At 50.9% G+C, this 13,333-nt stretch overlaps 1 protein-coding gene across 13 annotated transcripts in view; it reads left to right on the top strand.

Moving 5' to 3' along the window:
• Positions 1-581: 581 nt before the first annotated feature.
• The window catches only part of celf1 (cugbp, Elav-like family member 1), a 57,874-nt gene continuing 45,122 nt past the window's right edge, over positions 582-13,333 (top strand). For 5 of the 13 annotated variants that reach the window (XM_088611484.1, XM_088611480.1, XM_088611479.1 and 2 more), the window contains exons 1-2: positions 582-758; positions 12,364-12,416. The gene's annotated coding sequence lies outside the window, so the exon portion shown is untranslated. The remainder of the gene's footprint in view (positions 759-12,363; positions 12,417-13,333) is intronic. The other 8 variants (XM_088611489.1, XM_088611482.1, XM_088611478.1 and 5 more) reach the window with 3 other exon arrangements.

The raw sequence follows: 13,333 nt of genomic DNA, 5'->3' as shown, positions 1-13,333 counted from the left end.
ATATATACACACACACGCCCAGCAGCACGTCCTGCGCTTATCAGCTGTCACGTGCGGCCACTTCAGAACTAGAACCCGCAGCTCCAGGAACAGCGCCGCGCGCCGTGGACCGCACCATCTCGCGCAATAAAACAAAAAACAACACCGGGCGAAAGCGTGGCGAGACCGCCCCCGACCAACGTTTCACCTTTCAAGAAATCAAAAGAATAAAAAAAAAAACAACAACAACCAGAAGGAAAGAGGCAGAAACTAAAGTTTGTAAAAAGTTACAGTCCAACACCACTCCCCCCCCCCCATCAATCCCCCGCGCCCCCCTCCCCTCCGGTATGTATGGCTCGTACCAAATCCTCACATGGAAAGGGGGGGGTCAGGTAGTTTGGTTATTATTGGCATACGAAAAAACATCTTGGGAAAACCTTGTCAGGGACACGCTGTTGCCCTTAAATTACCGAAGGGCACGAAATAATGCGCATGGACAGCTACTACCGCACGAAGAGCAGCGCGTATCTCGTTAAATCTTGGACTTGGCTCCACCTCCGCTCCCCCCCTCCTTCAGGGGCGGTGGTAAATGCAGGAAAGGCAGCCATTTTGCAGAGTCCGCTTGGTGGACAGTATAGGCTAAGGTGGGTTTTGCCGTAGAAGGAATTTTTTTTTAGTAGAATTATATAACAACAATAAAACTCAATCAAATAATCCTGTAGGAGACCGATATTTTGTTACCTTTAAAACCGGATCCTCGCTGCATCGTCGTGTGGGAGGTACGTATGTGCTTTTTAAAAAGAAAAACAGGAGAATGTGCGATTTTATGGATTGCAAAATATCAGCTAAGTTAGCTGTAATAACCACAACAGTGCCTGGGGTTTCGTTTTGTCCTAATCTTAAAATGGCAGGTCATATAGCGGGTCATTCCCTTTCTTAGTTTCTGATATACGGCTAACTACACTCGCGGCGTGGAAGGGAGATTTGCGGAGCGCGTTTCTAACTAGCCATCTTTGAAACTGGTGTGGCGAGCTAGCTGTCTTCATCTGACCCATTACTCTCGGTGGTAACGACTTGTCATCGTCGGTTTCGGCCCGGGCAACACGGTGTCCCTGGCCGTTAGCACGCTAGAAAAACACCTTGGGGCGAAAACCGTGTTCGCGGCTGCTCTCCCAGCGTGTTGCAACTCGGCGCTGGAGGTGTCGAGATCGACCAGGACGGTTGTTGTTTTTTTTTAATATAATATAAACAGGTAATGCAAAATGCAAATCGTCTGCACGTCAGCTTGGATTAACTTGATGTTGAAATGGATTATGTAATATTGGAAGTGGTTTTTTTTTTCCGTACCCCTTTTACAGAGACACTGAGCTATGCAGGGTCGGGTTAAAAATGTTCGCTTCAAACTTGCCTTCCCACCCCCCACCTTCCAGTTAATGTGAGTGGACGGCGTGAGTGTGGGACGTGAATATGTTCCTTCACCACCCCCCCCCGTGGTCGGACGTTGTATCGAAATGCAGTCTTGGAGACCCAAGTTATCACATGAGCGTGTCTTGTAAGTCGGGGTGGGGGGGTAGCTTGTACTTTCTCGTCACTGCAAACGGGCCTTGTCAACAGCAAACCCTCGTGGATGTGAGATCTCGGAGCTCAGAAACGTGCGGTTTGACCGTGTCACATCTGCACGACTGCTCGGCGCGTCGCCGCGTTAGCCCCGCGTCTGACTTCCCTGCGGTAGGGTTGGTTTGCCCTCATCCGTAAGCACCCCCCCAGGCATCGGGAAGCCGGCCTCCGTGCGTCTAAAGATGGATTTTTTTGCGTGGCGCTGCGTGTAGATCTGACCGCGCTCGTCCACGGCCACGCGTGTCACCGCGGGGGACGCGCCAGCCTTGGGTTTGAGGACGTTCACAGGCTTGTTAGTACAAGAGGCCAACCTTTTTGCGCCTGCACGCCCCCGTGGTTTGTATTTCTTTGTGTGTGTACGTGCGGGTGTGGATGTGTTTTCCAGTGAAACCTTTTGCGGTGCTCCCCCCCTCCTGTTCGGCTGAGCCTGCGTGGGGGAGCGCTCCCGATGCCCCGCGTGTCCTTGTCTTTATCTGCTGCCGCCGCCCCGCCGGGTCCCCTCGCGCGGAAGTGCGCAGCCCAGCCGGCGTGTTCGGGCAGGGTGCTCGTCAGGTGGGGCTCTGCAAAGCGCCCCTGCCCCCTGCCCCCTGCTCTTCATCTTAGCGCGGAGACCTGACGTGCAAACGTGCAAGGTAGACAGCCCTCTCTCCGCGGCGGATCCCCCTGATTCCTTGACTCCTGGGGGGGGCCCTGCACACCGGAGTAGCGATTGAAGAAGGCAGCGCACCAGATGTTCCCGTCTGAGTCACGAGGTTGCCCTGCGCCTGGTTTTACCTGCTTGCGGTGCCCGTGTTTGTGTACCGACACCTGCAAAGCATTACACGCCCTCTGGATTACTGCGCGCGGTGCTGTAATGCACGGGGCTGTTTTTAATTTAATGCCCTGAGTCTGTCCAAATAATTCCTGACTTGGAGGTCTGGGGGTGCCTTCCGCACGGAGGGCACACCACACACACCTGTGATGGACTGGTGTCCTGTCCAGAGGGTGGGTGTGTATGTGTGTGTGTGCCCTGTGATGGACTGGTATCCTGTCCAGAGGGTGTGTGTGTGTGTGACTGTCCTGTGATGGACTGGTGTCCTGTCCAGAGGGGGTGTGTGTGTACCCTGTGATGGACTGGTGTCCTGTCCAGAGGGGGTGTGTGTGTACCCTGTGATGGACTGGTGTCCTGTCCAGAGGGGGTGTGTGTGTGTGTGTGTACCCTGTGATGGACTGGTATCCTGTCCAGAGGGTGTGTGTGTGACTGTCCTGTGATGGACTGGTGTCCTGTCCAGGGGACTGAGTGTGTGTGTATGTGTGACTGTCCTGTGATGGACTGGTGTCCTGTCCAGAGGGGGTGTGTGTCTGTGTGTGTATACCCTGTGATGGACTGGTGTCCTGTCCAGAATATATTTCTGGGTGAGACAGTGCATGGACAGAGCTTTTGCACTGGTCTGAGAGAGGAGTAATATGAAGTACATTGGAACCATAGGAACTGTGGCTGGTTGAAGGATTATCATTCTTTTTATTCATGAGAAGCAGCTCTACATGTGGTCTGGTAGCACTTTGTGCAGTGTCGAACAGTTCTTGAACCCCAGGAACAACTCAAGGCCTGTAAAGACAAAGACAAACTGAGGCTTGCCATCTTTTCCTGGAAACAATATTTTGTACGTGTGCTTCCAGGGAGTCTCTGAGCAAAGTACCCTATCGCAGCTCGAGAAGATGACTGTACTCTGGGTGTGTTGTTGGACACAGTCTTAGTTCTCTGTAAAAGCTCTTGTCTTATTCACAGAGATGGGATAAACCAGTTATGTAAATACTGTGGGAGAGTCTATAAGAAGGCATTCAGACAGGCTCGTCTCTTTTTTTGATTGACTCCAGCATCACGTGGACAAGACCAGCTGTAAAAGTTCGCCAAGGTACTGCAGAGCCACATGTAGCAGCTGTCATCAATTGTGCATGTTTCTGCCCTTCCGGAGGGCGCTCTCGAAAGCAGGATACTGAGGCTAGTCATTACCAGTTACAGTTGTCCTCTGTGGTGTAAAACCTTCAAACCCCTGTCTGCGCTCAGTTGCGGCAGCTGCAGATGTCCTGAGTGTGGTTTTTCCGTGGGGTTAACCCAGAGTGGGAATGTGGTTTTTATAACCCCTCCACACTTCGTTCAGAATCTCGTAGGATGGAATGATGATCACCTCGCAGCAGTGCTACAGTAGAGTCCTTTCATTTCTCCCTGAAAAGCAGAAAAGTCGTTTTCCCACCAGTGGTGCCGGGTTTGAATTCTAGCAGAAAGGGCGGCATGGTGCCGCAGTGGGCAGTGTTGCTGCCATGCAGAGCTGACTCCCTGGGCTCAATCCCAGGGGTCCTGTCTGTGTGGAGTTTGCATGTTCTCCCTGCCTTGGCAAGGGTCTCCTCCAGCTGCTCTAGTTTCCTACCACAGCCCAAAGACGTGCTGGTAGGTTAATTGGTTTCTGGCAGGTCTGGCCCAGGTGTGTCTGCGATGAACTGGCATCCTGTCCAGGGTGTACCCTGCCTTGCACCCACTGCTTGCTGGGATAGGCTCCGGCGCCCCCTGCACTGGGTACAGCAGTGAGGAAATGAAGAGGTGGGTTTAGAAAGCGCTGGCACTTGAGGGCTACAGAACCGGCAGCCCCAGTGATGTGCATATCCTCTGCGAGTGCCATTTGCTCTTCTGTGCTCCAGAAGGGTTCCTGGGAGCTGTGCTCTGGGGCTCAGAAAGCAAGGAAGCTCGTGGGCGTCCCTGGGAAGTGAGAGCAGCGCGTGTGGGGTTTCTCGCTGGCCGAGCAGTGGTGCTCAAGTGACGGTCCAGAGTGGCCCCACGCGTGCGCCCTGTGTTCTTTTCGAGGAAGCAGTACTTATCGAGGCTTCTTAACAGTCGCGTGATCAGAAGTTTGTTTGGCAAGCCTGATATTGCAGCTTCAGATCACAATTGCCCCTTTCACGAAGGACTCCCGTGATTTTCGTTTGTTCCTAATGAGTTGTACACGGACTTTGTTTCAGAGTTCAGGCTGCTAAGAAAGGGAATTCTGGGTAGATTTGTGGTTTAAAAAAGCAATTAAATTTAGTATCCCTTGACTTCCACCTAATCTCTTGGTGGAATTCCAGAAATGGACAATTAAGTTTGAGTACATTTTGAGTTCTGTGCTTCGCAGAAGAGTGGACGTTTGTGGAGAGCTCTTGCTGGTTTGAATTTGTCCAGCCTAGGAAAGACAAACAGTCCTTAGCGACGCTATCCGAATGTCACTTATGTAATGGTGTTCTTTTGTCTAACAAACACAGCAATGTTTTGGCCTTGGCATATTAATTAGGACGTCATATTCTAAAACGGCTCATTTTATTAACTTTGAGAAACATCTTGGGTGGCTTTCGGTGGGTTTTGATTAATACAATCAAATTGCGGTTCTACTGATGTCATTTAAGTCAGTGCCGTCATTTGGAGTGGTTTGAAAAACATGTAGATTCATACTTCACAGTTAGGAATGACTTATCTGGAAATGTGTACTTTTTCTCATGGTGCTCCTGAAGTAATAGTGTCCAAACCTTGAACCCGAGGGCAACAATCAGGCACATTTTGCAGGTTTTGTAAAGATTGAGGACATGAGTGTTTCTTTTGACATATTAGGTGCACTGCGAGATCAGAGGTGAGGACCAGAGAGTCTTGTGTACCTTATGCACTCAGGTGAACCTTAGCTCTCCCCCTGTTAAGGCATTAGATGAACTTTGACTGGTTATCAGTTGGGTCAGAATTGACTGTTGGCTTGTGTGTTGCCCAGTGAAAACTTCTGTGGTGTCATGTTCACAAGTTTTGTTTCCAGGACTACCGTGAAACTAGATCTCTCGCATTTAAACCTGGCGGACCAAACTGACAGGCACCTGTAGGGTGGTGTTGTAAAGAATGAGCAGGAACTTGACTCGGGCTGCATTCTGAGACAGGTGTTGGAAGTTACGTTGCTGTTGTCCGTAATGATTTCTCTTTCACTGTAATGAAATCTTTTTTTTTTCTTCTAGCGTCAGGGGTCCGCCCACTAACGTTTCTACTACATCATCTTTTTTTAATGAGTTATCTAGGGGAACCTTTGACCTCCATTTTATACTTTGTTAGTGTTTCCCCAGTAACGGCGTTACACAGTTTCCTTGTGTCCTCCTGTGGGAGAGAATTGCCGGACCCGGTTCTTAAAACGCCTCCTTCTGTTCTGGAAGAAGTTGGTTCTGATCGGGCGGCCCGGAACAGATCTCTGCTGGCGCACGCTGAGCACAGAACTGGCATTGCGGCTAAGGACATCTTCAGCTTTGAGATCCTTTTAATTCTTGATGTCGCCCATCGAGGCCTGTGTAAACGTCTTTCTTGTGCATGCATCAATGCTTGTTTTTAAAAGGCCTCACACCCGTGTTTTAAATCCGACAGCGGTGCCCTGGGTTGGAGGCTGGAGTCTGTATTTTGCAAGTGCCACGTTTTAATAATTCCTGCTCACGTCGGCAGCAATTAAAAAATGGGTCAGATTCTACTTTTGTGGCACACAATAACCAGGCCTTTTCTCCAGGAGCCGGACGGATTTGAAACGCATCAAATTTGCATGAGAACGCCCCATATGTGCAAAGTGGAAGGCCTTGGCTTAAAATCCTGCTTGCGCTCATGATCTTTTTTTCAATGAATTAAAAAGGCTTATCGCTCCTTAAATGGGCTTATATAACTGAGGTGATTCACAGGGGCTGTTTGCAGTGTAAGTGCTTGTGAGAGCTTCCTACTTCTTTAACCCATCCCTGCCCGTTTCCCAGGAAGGTTAATGCATTTGTCTCAGTCGGAAGCCTTTTTTTCTTTCTCCTCAGCGGACCAAGCTCTCATCGCTGAAGCATCTTGAATAACTGTAAAAGTGAATAAACGAGGCGGGTCGTTGGTGGGGTAATAATAATTGCTTACACTTATATAGCGCTTTTCTGGACACTCCACTCAAAGCGCTTTACAGGTAATTGACCAATGGGTAGGCTGAAATGAAGACTTCTCGCTGTTCAGGTTGAGCAGGGGTGTTCCACGAGCTGGAGGACACAAGTGGGAACTGGAAGCGTGTTTTACAAACCGAGGGCTGGAGGCACCTCTTTACACAGAGGGTTGTGGGGGTCTGGAACAAGTTACCCAGCCATGTTGTCGAAGCCGATACTCTGGGTTCATTTAAGAAACAGCTGGAGAGCCTTGAATCAATTAACTGCTGAATACCAGACGAGCCAGACAGGCATCATGAGCCTTACCTCGGTTGCAGCTGTTCTTGGGTTCTTGTTAAATTTTGTAAAAGTCCCCCGATTTTGGTTTCCAGCGTTAGGAGAAATGGAAACGTAGCTGAGGTTGTGGTTAAGGAGGCGATTTTAGTTGCACTGAATGTGGCCATGGTTCCTTGCTTTATCCTTGTGTGTCCCTCAATGTGCCCATCGCCAGCCCAGCTGCCTTTATTCAGAGGGTCAGACAGCCCACAGATGGCCACCAGCTTGATCTTAAAAGGTAATAATAATATTTCCATACACTTATATAGCGCTTTTCTACGCACTCCACTCAATGTGCTTTACAGGTAATGGGGGTCCCCTCCACCACCAGTGTGCAGCCCCACCTGGATGATGCTCCAGTCCACTCACACACACCAGCTCTCAGTGGGGAGGAGAGCAGAGTGATGAAGCCAGTTCAGAGATGGGGATTATTAGGAGGCCATGACTGGTAAAGGCTGAAGGGAAATCTGTCCAGAAGGCCGGGATAACACCCCTACACTTTTCGAGATACACCCTGGGGTTTTTCCTGACCACAGAGAGTCAGGACCTCGGTTATAGGTCTCATCTGAAGGGATAGCATCTTCTTAAAGGTGCTGCTGAGAGACCGTTGCTGTGTTCAACAATATTTGCTTGTGCTCTTTGGAAGAGAGAGTAAGAGAATGTCCTTGTTGTTTTGTTGTTAAATACGCCGTAATCGGGCCGTTTCAAGACCTTGGTATGTGCCGAAGGGGAGCTTTTACCTTCGGGGGCTGTGGTTAGGAGGTGCCTGAGAGAAGGCAGTCGAACCCTGAGCCTTGCTCTTTGCACCAGGCAGCGAGTAAGTTCCGTTTATCCTCAAGTACACAGGCTGACTACCCGGGGTCAGAAATCTCTACCTTGGGTAGTTTGGGGTTTCCTAGGTGTTACCAGTCACTTGATCCTGGCCGGCAATGGTCACAGTGGAGCAACTGCAGAGCTTTGGAGTCTGCTTGACTAAATGTCCACCTGTGCTCTTGAATCATTTATTTCACTGTAACTCCTCAGCTGGCCGTTGTCAGGACGAATGAGTGTCGGACTCGGAGGGAGGGATATGGAAAGAATTCTAATCTCACTGAAACATTTCAGTTTCAGTGGTGAATTCGACGGAGAGGAGGGTGAGGGGAGGGTGGCTTCTGCATGCTCCTTGGCCAACAGCAGAGCGACGCAATCGAGAGAGACTTCACCAAGAAGGGAAAGTAGTTTCTGCTGCAGCGCGGTTCTGTTTTCTCGTGTGGCGGAAGCGAGTGCTTGAGGGGGGTTTTGAGAGCACAGTAACCAGAAATGCTGGTTCAGCTGCCACCAGATATTGAAAGCAGTTCTCATCTTTTCTGGGTGCAAGAGCCCTGTTGGAGGGGGGGGAACTCCCTTGAATAAGAACCCCACCCCCGCCCTGCTCCAGTTAAAATACAAAATCAAATTGAAGTTCGTAGGGGAGCCACTCATTATTGTAGGCCAAACTGTGGGGTAAAACGAGTGTCCAGTGCTTTTGCAGTATAACCTGGGGGATGAGAAGGTCCTCTTATTGGCTGGGAGGCTCTGGTCAGTCTCTGAGGGCTCCAGCTGGGGAAAAAAGCCCTTTCTGAATGAAGCAGCCTTGGACAAGTGATGAGAACCCAACCCCAAAGAGTGACCAGGTGTACCACAGCCTTGTAGCTCTCGGGTCCAGTTCCGGACTGGGGGTCTAGTTAGCTTGTTCTCCAGGTGCTCTGGTTGGGTCCGGTTCTGGACTGAGGTACAGTTAGCTTGTTCTCCAGGTGCTCTGGTTGGGTCCGGTTCTGGACTGGGGTACAGTTAGCTTGTTCTCCAGGTGCTCTGGTTGGTTCTGGACTGGGGTACAGTTAGCTTGTTCTCCAGGTGCTCTGGTTGGTTCTGGTTCTGGGCTGGGGTGCAGTTAGCTTGTTCTCCAGGTGCTCTGGTTGGTTCTGGTTCTGGGCTGGGGTACAGTTAGCTTGTGCTCCAGGTGCTCTGGTTGGTTCTGGTTCTGGACTGAGGTACAGTTAGCTTGTTCTCCAGGTGCTCTGGTTGGTTCTGGTTCTGGGCTGGGGTGCAGTTAGCTTGTGCTCCAGGTGCTCTGGTTGGTTCTGGTTCTGGGATGGGGTGCAGTTAGCTTGTTCTCCAGGTGCTCTGGTTGGTTCTGGTTCTGGGCTGGGGTGCAGTTAGCTTGTGCTCCAGGTGCTCTGGTTGGTTCTGGTTCTGGGCTGGGGTGCAGTTAGCTTGTTCTCCAGGTGCTCTGGTTGGTTCTGGTTCTGGGCTGGGGTGCAGTTAGCTTGTGCTCCAGGTGCTCTGGTTGGTTCTGGTTCTGGACTGAGGTACAGTTAGCTTGTTCTCCAGGTGCTCTGGTTGGTTCTGGTTCTGGGCTGGGGTGCAGTTAGCTTGTTCTCCAGGTGCTCTGGTTGGTTCTGGTTCTGGGCTGGGGTGCAGTTAGCTTGTGCTCCAGGTGCTCTGGTTGGTTCTGGTTCTGGACTGGGGTGCAGTTAGCTTGTGCTCCAGGTGCTCTGGTTGGTTCTGGTTCTGGGCTGGGGTGCAGTTAGCTTGTGCTCCAGGTGCTCTGGTTGGTTCTGGTTCTGGGCTGGGGTGCAGTTAGCTTGTGCTCCAGGTGCTCTGGTTGGTTCTGGTTCTGGGCTGGGGTGCAGTTAGCTTGTTCTCCAGGTGCTCTGGTTGGTTCTGGTTCTGGGCTGGGGTGCAGTTAGCTTGTGCTCCAGGTGCTCTGGTTGGTTCTGGTTCTGGACTGAGGTACAGTTAGCTTGTTCTCCAGGTGCTCTGGTTGGTTCTGGTTCTGGGCTGGGGTGCAGTTAGCTTGTTCTCCAGGTGCTCTGGTTGGTTCTGGTTCTGGGCTGGGGTGCAGTTAGCTTGTGCTCCAGGTGCTCTGGTTGGTTCTGGTTCTGGACTGAGGTACAGTTAGCTTGTTCTCCAGGTGCTCTGGTTGGTTCTGGTTCTGGGCTGGGGTACAGTTAGCTTGTTCTCCAGGTGCTCTGGTTGGTTCTGGTTCTGGGCTGGGGTGCAGTTAGCTTGTTCTCCAGGTGCTCTGGTTGGTTCTGGTTCTGGGCTGGGGTGCAGTTAGCTTGTGCTCCAGGTGCTCTGGTTGGTTCTGGTTCTGGACTGAGGTACAGTTAGCTTGTTCTCCAGGTGCTCTGGTTGGTTCTGGTTCTGGGCTGGGGTGCAGTTAGCTTGTGCTTCAGGTGGGTCCAGTTCTGGACTGGGGTGCAGTTAGCTTGTTCTCCAGGTGCTCTGGTTGGTTCTGGTTCTGGGCTGGGGTGCAGTTAGCTTGTGCTCCCAGCCCTCCGGTCCCCCCCATGCTAGTGTGTAGAGAGCTGGCCGCTGGGTTCGGTTCCAGCTCTCCATGGCCCTCCAAGCATAATGCAGCTCCTGAAAACAGGTGGGTGTAGGTCAATGAGGGCACTCGAGAGTGAGAACTTGCAGAAAAATCAAGCGTGGTGACAGATTGCCTGACGTAGCAGTGGAAATAACACAGGAGTTTAATGTCTATGAGCATCTTAACTTGGGCCTGATGGGCGTTTTTGATGTGCATCCTTACTCTTGGAAGCATCCTCGAACTCCGTTTGGCTTTCATCAAAGTCCTGAACTTTGCATGCCGGCTTCCTGCGTGTCCTGCAGCCCCTGTGTACTCAAATGAGTTCCCGTCATCGTTTTCTGCTTTGCGTCTCTCTGAAAGTGCGATTACGCAGGCTTGCTGCTTTGCCCCGGGGTTGCTTTCTCTGCTGGTGATCTTCGCCTCTGCCCTGCTGCTCGGATCATTCTGAAATGCGAAGAACCAGCAGAAAGGATGTGTATAAAGTTTTTTTTGTGGTGCAGCGAGGCTACGGTTGTTCATGTCCAGCTGTTCATGTTTCAGGGCTGTTGAGTGCAATATTAGCATCCGTACAGCTCTGAGGAATCTATAGATCAGTCCGGTTAAACCTATAACCACTTAAAAAGAGAAACTGGCGGTTAAGAGTTGATTTAAAATGGCAACCCACAGACATATCGGCCCTCCAGGACTGGGATTGGCCAGCCCTGACTGTGAGCAGAGCACAGACTGCCCTTTCAGTTACTGTAACCTTGAGCCACGTCTTGCCCCCTGCACAAGCCGAGCAGTGCGATTGTAGCCTCCTCCTGGATTTGCTGGTGCTTATTTTTATCAGTTTCTGCAATGTGGTTATGGGGTTTAATACACGCTGGGTTTTTTTTTTGGGTATTCTGATTCATTGTTTGAAAAACCTCAGAACTGCCATTTCCCTTTCTTTGTTGATGACCATATTTGGTTAAAATGCGTCTCTTAAACTCTCCTAGCTTGTCGGCTAGCACAGCCCAGGTGCTGAAACCTTCGCCAGTGTCGCTGTCCTGTCTAAAATGAGGGCCCTTTCACATTATTTGCAAAACCACGATCTTCTTTGATCGTTTGGATCGTTGGGCACAGCCGAGGTATTGGCAGTAGACAAACTCTACAAGCGGAAACTCGCATTGCTTCATTTCTTTATTTCCTGTGTGAGTTTATAACTTGGGCCTGCGCGTTCCTGTCTCTTGCTTCTGTAGCGATATTAAGTTCTTCTTTCACTTTCTTTGTGCATACTCTGGCCCTAGATGATTTGGAGGAGGGAGGGGGTGGGTATTTGGGTCGAATTGTACGTCCTCGGTGCAAAATGGGGGAGTTGTATACGAAGTTGTGATATTTCCCAGACCCAGTGCAAATCGCGGTGGTTCTTGTTAACACACGTGATTATTCTCCAGCCCTGGGGTCTGCTGTCGTGGGGATGGAGGGAGAAGTAGCTCGTTGTTGTTGTTGTTGGCGTTTCACAGTGTGATGATGCCGAGACTTAAGCGAGGTGCCCTGCTTCCGTTTTTTTGTAGTGGTAAACGTTCATTTTTGCGCGGGTAAGCGGGACCCGCAAGTTTTCCTGGGCTCCTGCATAACGTTCCATTGGGCAGCGGTTTCTAAACTGGGAGTTCCCCAGCAGCCCCAGTTCCGAAGGCCGCGGATAAAGACCGCGCGAGGAGCGATCAGCAGGGGAGCGTCGAAGTCGCTTGCTTTGTTGGCGGCCGGTGGGGTGGCGATATCCACAAAGGGACGCGGCGTTCGTGTGCGTGTGAGGTGTGTTGCAGTGGCCGGTGTGTGGAGGGGGGGGGTGGTTGACGATGCCGAGGGCGAAGAAGTGGGCGTTGGCTCTCGGCCGCCATCTTCGTGGGGGGGAAAGTTTCGAGGCGTGCAGGGCGCGGGGTATCGGCTCTCCTCTCCGCCCGTCCTTTAGGGGTGCGATTGCGTCGTGCCGTCGGAAGCTCGTGTGACTGCCCGCCGTGATCCCCGCCACAAGAGCGTTTTGGCGCCGCCTGGTTGCGTAGCGGGCCCTCACTCATCACGAGCTCCCGTCCTTACAGCTTTGTCATGTGCCGCTAATTGAGCCCTACAGCAGCTGCTGCAGGTGTCAGAATCACTTTCACTCCGCTGCGCTCAATTTCTTTTTTTAATCCCATCTTTTGTGTGTTTTTTTTTTGTTCCCTGTTCAGGATAACGCTAAAAACAAAGTCTCGAGTTTGTTCCCGTGACAAGTGAACAGAAGGTAAGAGAAACCTGATTTCTGCAGCAGTGAAAGTGCTGTGCTGTGTTCGTGAATGCTTGTGTACATGCATGTGTCTTGTGTGTGAAGGAGAGCCATTTCTGCGTTGGTGTCATGCAGTAATCACTCTTCTGCATGTCTTAGTTATAGTACATAATGGCATTTCTGTAGCAACATACATCCCAGAGCGCTTCACACAGACAGAGCGGCACCCACGTCCTCCAACACTGAAACACAGCCCCACCTGGGCGGCACCACCGACTATCAGCAGCTCCCTGCTCGGCAGAACGGGTGGAGAAGCCAGCAGAGGCTGCACCGATTGAGTTAAGGAATAATGCAGCCGTGAGAAGAGCGCCACCTACTGGCCCACCAGTGCCGCCTGCCACAGTGACCTGGTTTTCCATGGAGGTCTTGATGAAGAGGCGCTATGTCCGTCGTTCTGGGCCGCGCCTGGGCAAGTCTTGTGAGACCCTGCGGCCAGCAGAGAGTGTTTTTGTGTGTGGCACGCTGGATGGGGAGTTAACCGTGTCTGATTTACTGAGGTAGACGACTGCACTCGGAAAACCCCTTTAGCAGGATTAAATAAAGGGGTGTCTGAACACTGCTGGTGTGCCTGTTGTGGCTTGATGCTGCAGGAGTCAAATTGACTTTTGTGTGTCCTCATTACCAACATTTCTGTAGCACCTAGTAGGATTTTTTTTTTTTGACTAGAATGTGAAATCTCTGTGGCACTGCATATACTTGAAGGGCAAAAGAAAATTCTGTTAATGTTACTAGCTGGGCCTTTTCAATAGAAATCAAATTGTTCTTCCTAATTTTAATGCTATAAGTCACCCGGGGGAGTGGATCATGTTTCGATGTTCTAATTAAAGGGGAACTGGAAAGCTATTTTTATATTTCAGGGTTAGAAAGAATCGGCA

Source organism: Lepisosteus platostomus, chromosome 18, assembly GCF_059453375.1.
Source record: "Lepisosteus platostomus isolate fLepPlt1 chromosome 18, fLepPlt1.hap1, whole genome shotgun sequence".
NCBI lineage: Eukaryota > Metazoa > Chordata > Actinopteri > Semionotiformes > Lepisosteidae > Lepisosteus > Lepisosteus platostomus.
This window is presented reverse-complemented; position numbering and strand designations above follow the sequence as displayed.